Here is an 8,778-nt window from a genome sequence, read left to right as displayed (position 1 = left end):
AACTCTATATAAATAGAGGATTGGTAACACACCAGGCATCGTAGTAGAGATTGTTCTTAAGCGAGAATATTTCACTTCAAGCAACATTTGCTTCCGAAGAAGAGAATAACTGGCAGCCTCAGTATCCGGTTCATGCACTATTTCATAGCTTGTCTCCGACAAAAGAAATAATCACTGGGTTTTCGGTGACTACCCCAACCTAGAAGCACATGAAATCTGGCTGAGCAAGAACGAATATAATAAAACAAAAGGAGCTACTAAGTATGCAAGTCGAACACGACAATCTATGGTAATAAAGAGTAAGTCGAGAGGTCTATGGAATAAAAAATACTATCCTCCAATTGCACCAGAAAAATAGCCAAGGAATTGCACTAAGCTTTAATGATTGCACATACATTGCCAAGTTAACATAGTCGACAAGCTGATAAGAAATGGGCCATATTATATAAGCATTAAACATCAAAACCCAGATCAAAGACCAAAAATGCAGCAACCCAATGCATTGTTTTCTGAGGGGAGCTTTTAGAATGCGGAGATACCTTGCAGATTGATTACATAAGCAAATTTGAAAGTACGGAAGTCATATGTGCATCTTTCAGGCAAGCAATGTCATTCTAATTCATGATCTTCTCATACTATTAGATTTCACAATATGATTCCAAATTCCAAAATTGAAGTAATTTCAGATCATATATAAAAAAAAGTGTCTGACAAAGCAAGTTGATTATAAAATGGAAAATTGTGAAATGCTAGTATAAGTTCATAGGTTTATGTGCCTTGCATGAATTTACCCATTTGAATCAACATGGGCAAAAAATTATAGACAAATAATTCCATTCAAAATTTTGAAACTATTAGATGTTGGAATGTATTGATTTACTGTTATATAAAGTAAATATTTCATAGTCCCAATGGAGAAGCACAATTGAAACAAAGCTTTCCATAAGAATATGACACGACTATTTGAAAGCATATTAATTCAGGATTTGAAACATATTATCTTAGGATCCAAGAAGCAGTTCTATGCTTAGTATTAAGGTGATGCATATATGGTAGCAAAACATCAACAAACACTTAATCTACTCTTAATAAGCAACTTCAAAACTAGAGTAGTATGACTGACAACCAAATACAAATTCTTATAAGCAACTTAAAAAACCAGATCAGTGTGAGTAAGAGGCAAATACAATATAAGTATACAAATTTCAAAGAAACAAAACAATGACCATTGAGATACCTCTACAAGGTTCCAAGAGGTTAACTCACAATTGAAAAGCACACAAAAGAGAATTGCGCCTCGATGCCCTTATCAAAATAACAAGGCCCATTTTATCATAGAATCCAACAGATACGTAATCCAATCACAATACAATGTTACATAGCATTCCACAGAAGGTATTATCATAACATTCGTCAAAATGGGTAATGACACCTTCCATCTCAGTTCCTAGAGGCAACAACCATTATTCTAACAAGAGGCAAAACATTTCGGTGCTAGATCCAAAAAAAAAGGGCAATCATCACATGGGTCCAATCATCCAATGGGAACCAAGCATACATTACACGTATCAAACGAACTGAAATTAGCATGTCAAACTTTACAGTAAATGTACATCTTGTACAACTCAGACTTGAAAACTTCTATTGCTACAACAGCTCATTAGCATGATACAGAATATACCTTAAGGTGAGTTGATAGGTCGAGCTCCCAGAGAACAATCCCAAAAGTAAACACAACAACCTGAGTACAGCATAACCTGATTTACGTGTGAATTCAGTGTTAACTTGAAAGAGCCAAGAACCAAGAGAATTAGGATATCATAAAGATTATGATGAAGAATAGAACTAAATTAGCACACCTTTTCAGAGACCAAGCTACTACTACCCTTTAGAAGCTCTGTGCCATCCATGGAAGTGTTACCCTGACAGCACCAGAGATCAGAGTCTGACACTTCACTTTCAAAAAGCCAAGATCACCAACCTACATATACAGGGAAAGAGGCCAATGCTCAGCAATTTATAAAAAAAGTAATAACCTCATATATCAATCATATAGGCAACCTGAAACAAAAGGGCTACTGGATTAACTAAGATCATAAAATTTAGATGGTTAACACGCAATCCTAAAGCATATACCTAAAATAAATCATTTCATGTTATTAGCATGTACAAAGATGGCATTTTAGATTGTACATGAGTGGCCCACGATGCCACATACAAGTTCTATTATCTTATTCACACAATGCCATGATGGCAGCTGCTCCGCATACAAGCATACAAATTTCATGTTTCTTCAAGTGCAAGCACTAGGTGACATGGCAAAGGTTGATCCATTTGAGCATAGATTTCATATATAGATTCAAGTGTCAATCAAAGAGGCCAGAAGTACTTACGAAAAGAAACAAAGAAAGAGACACCTTAGTTCAAGATCCCAAGCTAATGTGTACATTCATAATTTTCTTGAGTACATGTACTCAATGGTGGATTAGAAAGTTCAGTCCTACCAGCAATTCTTGAGAGTCAAATTGAATCTCCATATTATTATAGTAACAAGCAGCATATTCTCCATATTGCAGAAAAAAATGCAAAAGCATTTGGTAATACAGTGCAAAAGTAGTATAGTGGCGGACATGGATAGTTGATATAGAGTGGATTCCCCAAGATCTATTCTGTGAACATGCACTACCCGAAACCGAAATTTCCCTGTGTACAAGAACAGTCAAAGAAATAGCTCAAAACCGTCAAAGAAATAATTTCTATCGGTCTACCGACATGCAAATCCCGACAGGGATAGCTCTACAGAGAAATTAAAATTGCCTATCGGTTTCCCGACAGAAATTATTTTCCTGTCGGTACTTTTCTGACGGTAAACGCACAGGGTAATGTTGTCTTGTCAGGTTTAGAAATCCAGGTTAAATTTTTTCCCTGTGTCCTACAACTGTCAGGGAAATTTGACACTGACCATCAAGGAAATTTGCCTCTTCCCTGGCAACCTCCCATCAAGGAAATTGAGATTTCCTATGACAGTTGGAATCGACATATCTTTATTGACCTCAAAAGTAGTAGAAAGGAGACTTTTCTGATCACAGTGATTAAGATCATCGAAAAATATTTCACTCCATGATGCTGCAGTCAAACATAAATAATCATCTCTATGACTTGATCTGGACCAGACGAGCATGATAAGCTATTTAGTGCCCATTACTAAATAAGAAAACAAATATAATATCATTTTTCAGATTCTAGACCAACTCAACCATTAGATTTTCTATGTGCCAGTGAGAACTTGTTGTCGGTCAAAACCCACCGACGAGTAGCGACGGGCAACACGAAGAGCCGGGAGGTCGCCGGGGCGCTGGCAGGCACTGCTCCCTCGTCGACGGCCCACAATTCTGTCACGCGCCCGGAGATTCTGTGGAAAGCCGGGCGTGCCACCTGACCTATACCCGATCAGGAGGGTGCGAACGTGCTCCAAACAGTTTCCTGCATACAAAGACACGTGTAAATATAAGTCCGAGCCGTGGTCGGCTCCCCGGGACGACTCTTGCATCGGCTTTAAAGAGCCGATCGAGTCCCGGTGTCAGATTGGATCTGAATCTATCAGGATATTGATGAATAAAGCAAATAACTATAAAGCTGCTTCAATTAAATCTAATTAATCTAATCCACGATGGTAACAGCTTCACTGCTAGATCGGAACATCCTACACGTGACTAGGCCTAATGAACATAACAGACAACTAAACCATAACCCAAAACATAGGCCTAACAACTAGCAAGAGCCGATTCCCGGAACAATCCCTATCAAGGCTAAGATAAAGCATCTACTACACCACCGGATCATCTAACCCGTTTGCAAGGCCTAACCCAGCAGATATTGCGCCAACTCTTAAGACAAGAGCAAACCATAACAGATTAGATCTACTAAACATAAAAGAAGCAGGGTGTTGCCTCTATGCCGCTAATTCCATACGACAAGAACTAGCATAAGATTGAGAACGTGACTGCACAGAGGCAACATGATATTCGTAGATGATAAGCAACGAAGCACATTTGATTTGCTAAAAGCCATGCTACGAACATCAAGATAACTAGCATTACTCGCCATCAAAAACGCTTCAGTACGAGTAATACCAAGGTAAAGGCAAGAACAACGCTGCCCTGATCGCAAGAAGCGATCAGGGCAGCATGGCGCTTACTTAGATGAAACCCTAAGATTAGGGGTGGCGATGCGCCGAGAATTGTTGTTTGCGAGACGTGATGACGCTCTCCTTTTACGAATAACAAAGGGTACATATTTATAGTCCGGAGACTTGGGAAACAATCTAAACTAATCTTGTCCCGATTGGACTCTATCTCTAATCTTTAAACTAAATCTAAGGATACATGGCCCATGTGGCCCAGATGCTCACGCAGGAGCCGATTTACAAGTCTTCTTAATCTTCTGCTTCAAGCCCATCTTGCTTTCGGCCCATAAATTAATCTTGTTAATTTATGGCGATAACACATGCCCCCCTGGTTTTTGGCAATGATAGTTCCAAAACCAATCTGTCACTTCATCTTCCCGTTAATGCTCATTAAACACACTGCAACCACCAAGTAAGACGCAACATCTCTGCAACTGGCTCCTCGTAGAACGTGAAAACTGCCGATCCGTCTTCCATCTTTTCGCTATTTAATCTCGCCCCAAATCGGCTCTTCTTCACAGCAAACTCTTTCTTCCTCCCAAAGCCAGTAGCATAGAAAAACCCCTATCCTTCACCAGCCATGGCCATCTCTTCTTCCTCCGACTCCAACTCCTTCGGAGACTCTCCCTCCTCCTCTTCTCCTTCTTCTTCCCCCTCCCTGCTTCTTCCATCGACTCCATTCCGGAGAGTTGGGAGCCAACGCCGGAGTGGGACCCAACTGCAGCGCATGAAGCGCTGGCTCCTCTGCACTGGGATGCAGAGGAGTTCGACTTCGGGGTCGTCTCCGAAGAGGACGAGCCCATGACTGAAGGAGAAGACCTCCGGCTCCTGTTCCAGGAGGACTCGGAGAACAGCGAAGAAGAAGACCCTTCTTCGGACGGAGTCGATTCCTCCTCGAAAGAGGAGATCGACTCCCCCTCTGACGACGACGAGCCGATGGGCGAAAAGCCCTTTCGGTTCCTCGGGTCCTCCGAAGAGGACAGCGAGGAGGAGAAGAGTGGCGGCGGCGACGGCTAGAGCGACTTCGGGTCCGAAGGCGGCAGCAGTGCCTTCAGCAGCGATGACGATGACGACGGCAGCGGAGACGCGCCAGCCCGAAGCCCCAAGCGCCGTAGGTACTAGGTACCTACGAACAGTAGTAGTAGCATTGTAGGGGTAGAATCACAAAGCCGAAGGATTATTTCCTTTGTAAAATCGGCTTTCCTTGTAATGAACTCGTATCAATGAAATCAATTTCCTTTAATTCCGTGCGTCTTCGTTTACTCCCCAAAAAAATTCAAACTAGAAGCAACCCGCACAAGTATCACTTCCAACCTGAACCAAACCCGACGAACTCTCAAATTCGAGCGCAATTCGAAAATCAAGCTCTATAAACTCGAGCAAGAACTCTCCAAGCAGTCGGAATTCGAATCAGAACCCACAGCAACCAAACCCTAAGTCAACGGATCTGTACCATGGCAGATTCTGCAGCTCAGACGACAAGCTCTGCAATCGATGATGCGGCAATCTACGGCCTGAAGGTAATATTCGGCCTAATCCTTTAGTTTTCTTCAGCTTACCAAGCCTCTGAAACTCTAAACTCTGAAACATGACACCATTTGCATACTTCTGAATTTCTGAACTTTAGGTGTCAGACATCCTCCTGCTGCATCCCTCTAATCCAAAATCTTTCTGTCTTGGCCCACAAACCCATGAAAACCCCATAGATTTGATCTCTTGTGAAGCAAATAGGATCCCTTTTGTGAGTCAAAACATCGATTTGAACCTCTGGGCCGACTGCTTAAGAGCCTGGCCTAACCCCCCTGAGAGTTGGATTACATGGTATAGCAGAGTAGCAAAAGCTCACATGCCCTTGTGGTAGGATTTGAACATAGCCGATGCACTTAGCTTATCATTATCACCCCTTGACAAAGATGAAAACCTTCTGAAAACCATCGGCTATTTTTGGTCTGATGCTCTGAACTGCTTCCTCTTTGGTCATGGACCCATGACCATTACTCTGCTGGATGTTACCATGATCACTGGCATAGACATTAGTTCTCCTAATCCTGCTGCTCAAAAAATGGCAGAAGTCCCCTTCAAACTTTATTCCAAGGTTAACTGCACAAACTGGGGCAATTACATGAACCAGCACATGAAAACAAAAGGTCCAGTGACTGAGAAGGAACACACAGCCTTCCCAAATCTTTGGCTAGAGCACTTCATCTTCTGTGGTCCTTCTTTAGCTCCAACTAAGAACTATCTTCCCTTGGCCTATCACCTGGCCCATGGCAATCACACTGGCCTAGGCAAACTCTTCCTTGGAGAAATTTATAGATATCTCCATTTGATGACATCTAACCTGCTTAACCACAAGAAACTGAGAACTGGAGGCCCTTGGTGGTTTATTCAGTTGTGGGCACAACTGTACTTCCAGCGTCATATTCCTAACTTCCAAGGCCTGACCAAGAACTCTTTCCCTGATGAGAGTGGCAAACCAATTAGATGTACTAGTTACGGCCAAGCTTTATTTAGTCTCCCTGGTAGTAAACTGAATTCATCAGATGCAGCAAACTGGTTTAGAATCTTCTACAAAGGACTAGATAATCCACTCTACTTCCCATTTACTGAATCTGAATCCTTTGAGAACCCAACTGCCTTCAGATTAGATAACTTTGCCGATGACGAAAGCACTCGGCATCTGTATTCTTTGATGATTCGACCTGGCTTCCTCCCCATTGGCATCAGCACCTCTAATAGAATTATCAAGCCAGGTTATGAATCTTACCAACCAGTTATAGCAGCTCGGCAATTTGGCCTAGGACAGGTCCCTCCCCACTTCCATATTCACCACTTGGTGGAGAGCAGAGCCGATCTGTCTGATGGTCTCACTAGCTCAAGATGCTACAGCATGTTCGATGACCTCCACATTCCAATACCAGCCGATCTGTCCTTCATCTCCTCATCAATCGGCTTCAGCACATGGTGGGGAATGTGGAAAACACATGTATTCAGGAAAGCTCTAGGTCCTCGACTGTAGCAGATTGATCCTGAATATGTAATCCTTGAGGAAGAGGTACTGAATTTATGCATTCTGCTCTTTCTAGATCATCCATCCTTCCACTTGTCTAATTCTAACTCACCCTGTTTGCAGCAACAAGATGGCCCAGAACTTATGACCAGCAACGGGGAGCCATTCCACTTTCTTCCAACTGCCCCTGATGTACTTTTCTGCAAGGGATCACCAACAATGAAGAAAGTGATAATGACTATTCAGCCAGACTTACTTCAGTCGGCTTCCAAACGAAGACAAACTCCTGCAAGCGTTGCCCCCCGAGTCTTGACCAAGAAAAGGAAGATGATCACGAGGCGAGTGATCAAGAAACCAGCACCAGCTTCTCTGAGTCCATCAGAGTCCAACACCAACCAGGTAACTCATCTTTCTGAAACTTCTCCTTTATCTCATACATATGTACTCTGGTTGACTGTAATTCTATTTCCAGGACGCAGCTGAAGAAATCCCCGATGTAGAAAGCCTGGATCAACATGAGATAGCTGCAACTCCTGATGTATTGATGGATGCAAACGAGGAACGAGCCGATACAGTCGATGTTCTTGATGTCAACACAAGCTCTAACAAGACGATTGCTCCTGAACCGCCCAACGCTTCTTCTTCAGAACAGGTAACATTCCAAAACCAATTCTGAACCAGCCAATAGCTCCATAAATGCATCTTGCTCTAACTCCAGAAATGTCCATAGAGCTTTGACATTTCAGGTTTGCTTTCCTTTGACCCTGCATCAATGGGTCTGACTGTCCCTGGAGCAGAAACACCATCTTCGTAGTAATCGGCTAACTTGGCACATCAGCTTCAACTCATCAAGGATCTACTATCTTCTCAAATCACTGCTCTGGTTGATGATTCCAGCAAAATAAAGAACATCTTCGAGCAAATAGAATCCCAACTCCTGGAGCCATTGCAAATCAAGCTCTGGCCAGCCAGCAACCTTCCATTCTTTCGGATAGAAGTGAATAAGGCACAACAAAGGATGGAAGCACGTCGCTCTCAAGCTTCTATGAAAGCTGACATTACCCAAAAGTGCAAGGCCCTTAACCAGAAGAAGGCAACTCTAGATATCAAAGCTGACGTGTTTGCCAACATGAACCGACTCGACCTCCTGAAGAAAGAACTGGCGGAACTTGAAGAAAGAGTCCGCACCACCAAGGAACTCATCCAGGCCGAAGAAGCTTCCATTGCAAACTCCAAACAAGAAACCCAGGAAATAACCGAGCAGATACAAGCAGAGTTTGTAGAGATAAGCACCTTGAGTCGACAGATAGTAATAGGCGATGACAAGGATGACGAAGCAATCATAGCACGAGCAGACACCGTCCGCACAGAAGACATCCACGCCATAGAAGAATTCCTGAACCAGTAGATAGGCTCAAGAGACAATTAGTACTGCCTGTTAACTTGAAACTTGTAACTGTTTTAAAAACATCTTAAGTTGATGGTTACACATCGGCTGTTCGCTTCTCATATATATTTTTACTAGCCAACTCAAAGTGTTGGCTTCTTCTCTTTTTTTTTACTGGCCAACTCAACGTGTTGG

At 42.6% G+C, this 8,778-nt stretch overlaps 1 pseudogene; it reads right to left on the bottom strand.

Moving 5' to 3' along the window:
* Nucleotides 1–1,568: 1,568 nt before the first annotated feature.
* Nucleotides 1,569–8,778, bottom strand: part of LOC120675152 — a 28,383-nt pseudogene continuing 21,173 nt past the window's right edge.

The sequence above is a fragment of the Panicum virgatum genome, chromosome 5N, assembly GCF_016808335.1.
Source record: "Panicum virgatum strain AP13 chromosome 5N, P.virgatum_v5, whole genome shotgun sequence".
Taxonomy (NCBI): domain Eukaryota; kingdom Viridiplantae; phylum Streptophyta; class Magnoliopsida; order Poales; family Poaceae; genus Panicum; species Panicum virgatum.
The sequence above is the reverse complement of the archived record's forward strand: the minus strand, read 5'-3'. Positions and strand labels throughout refer to the sequence as shown.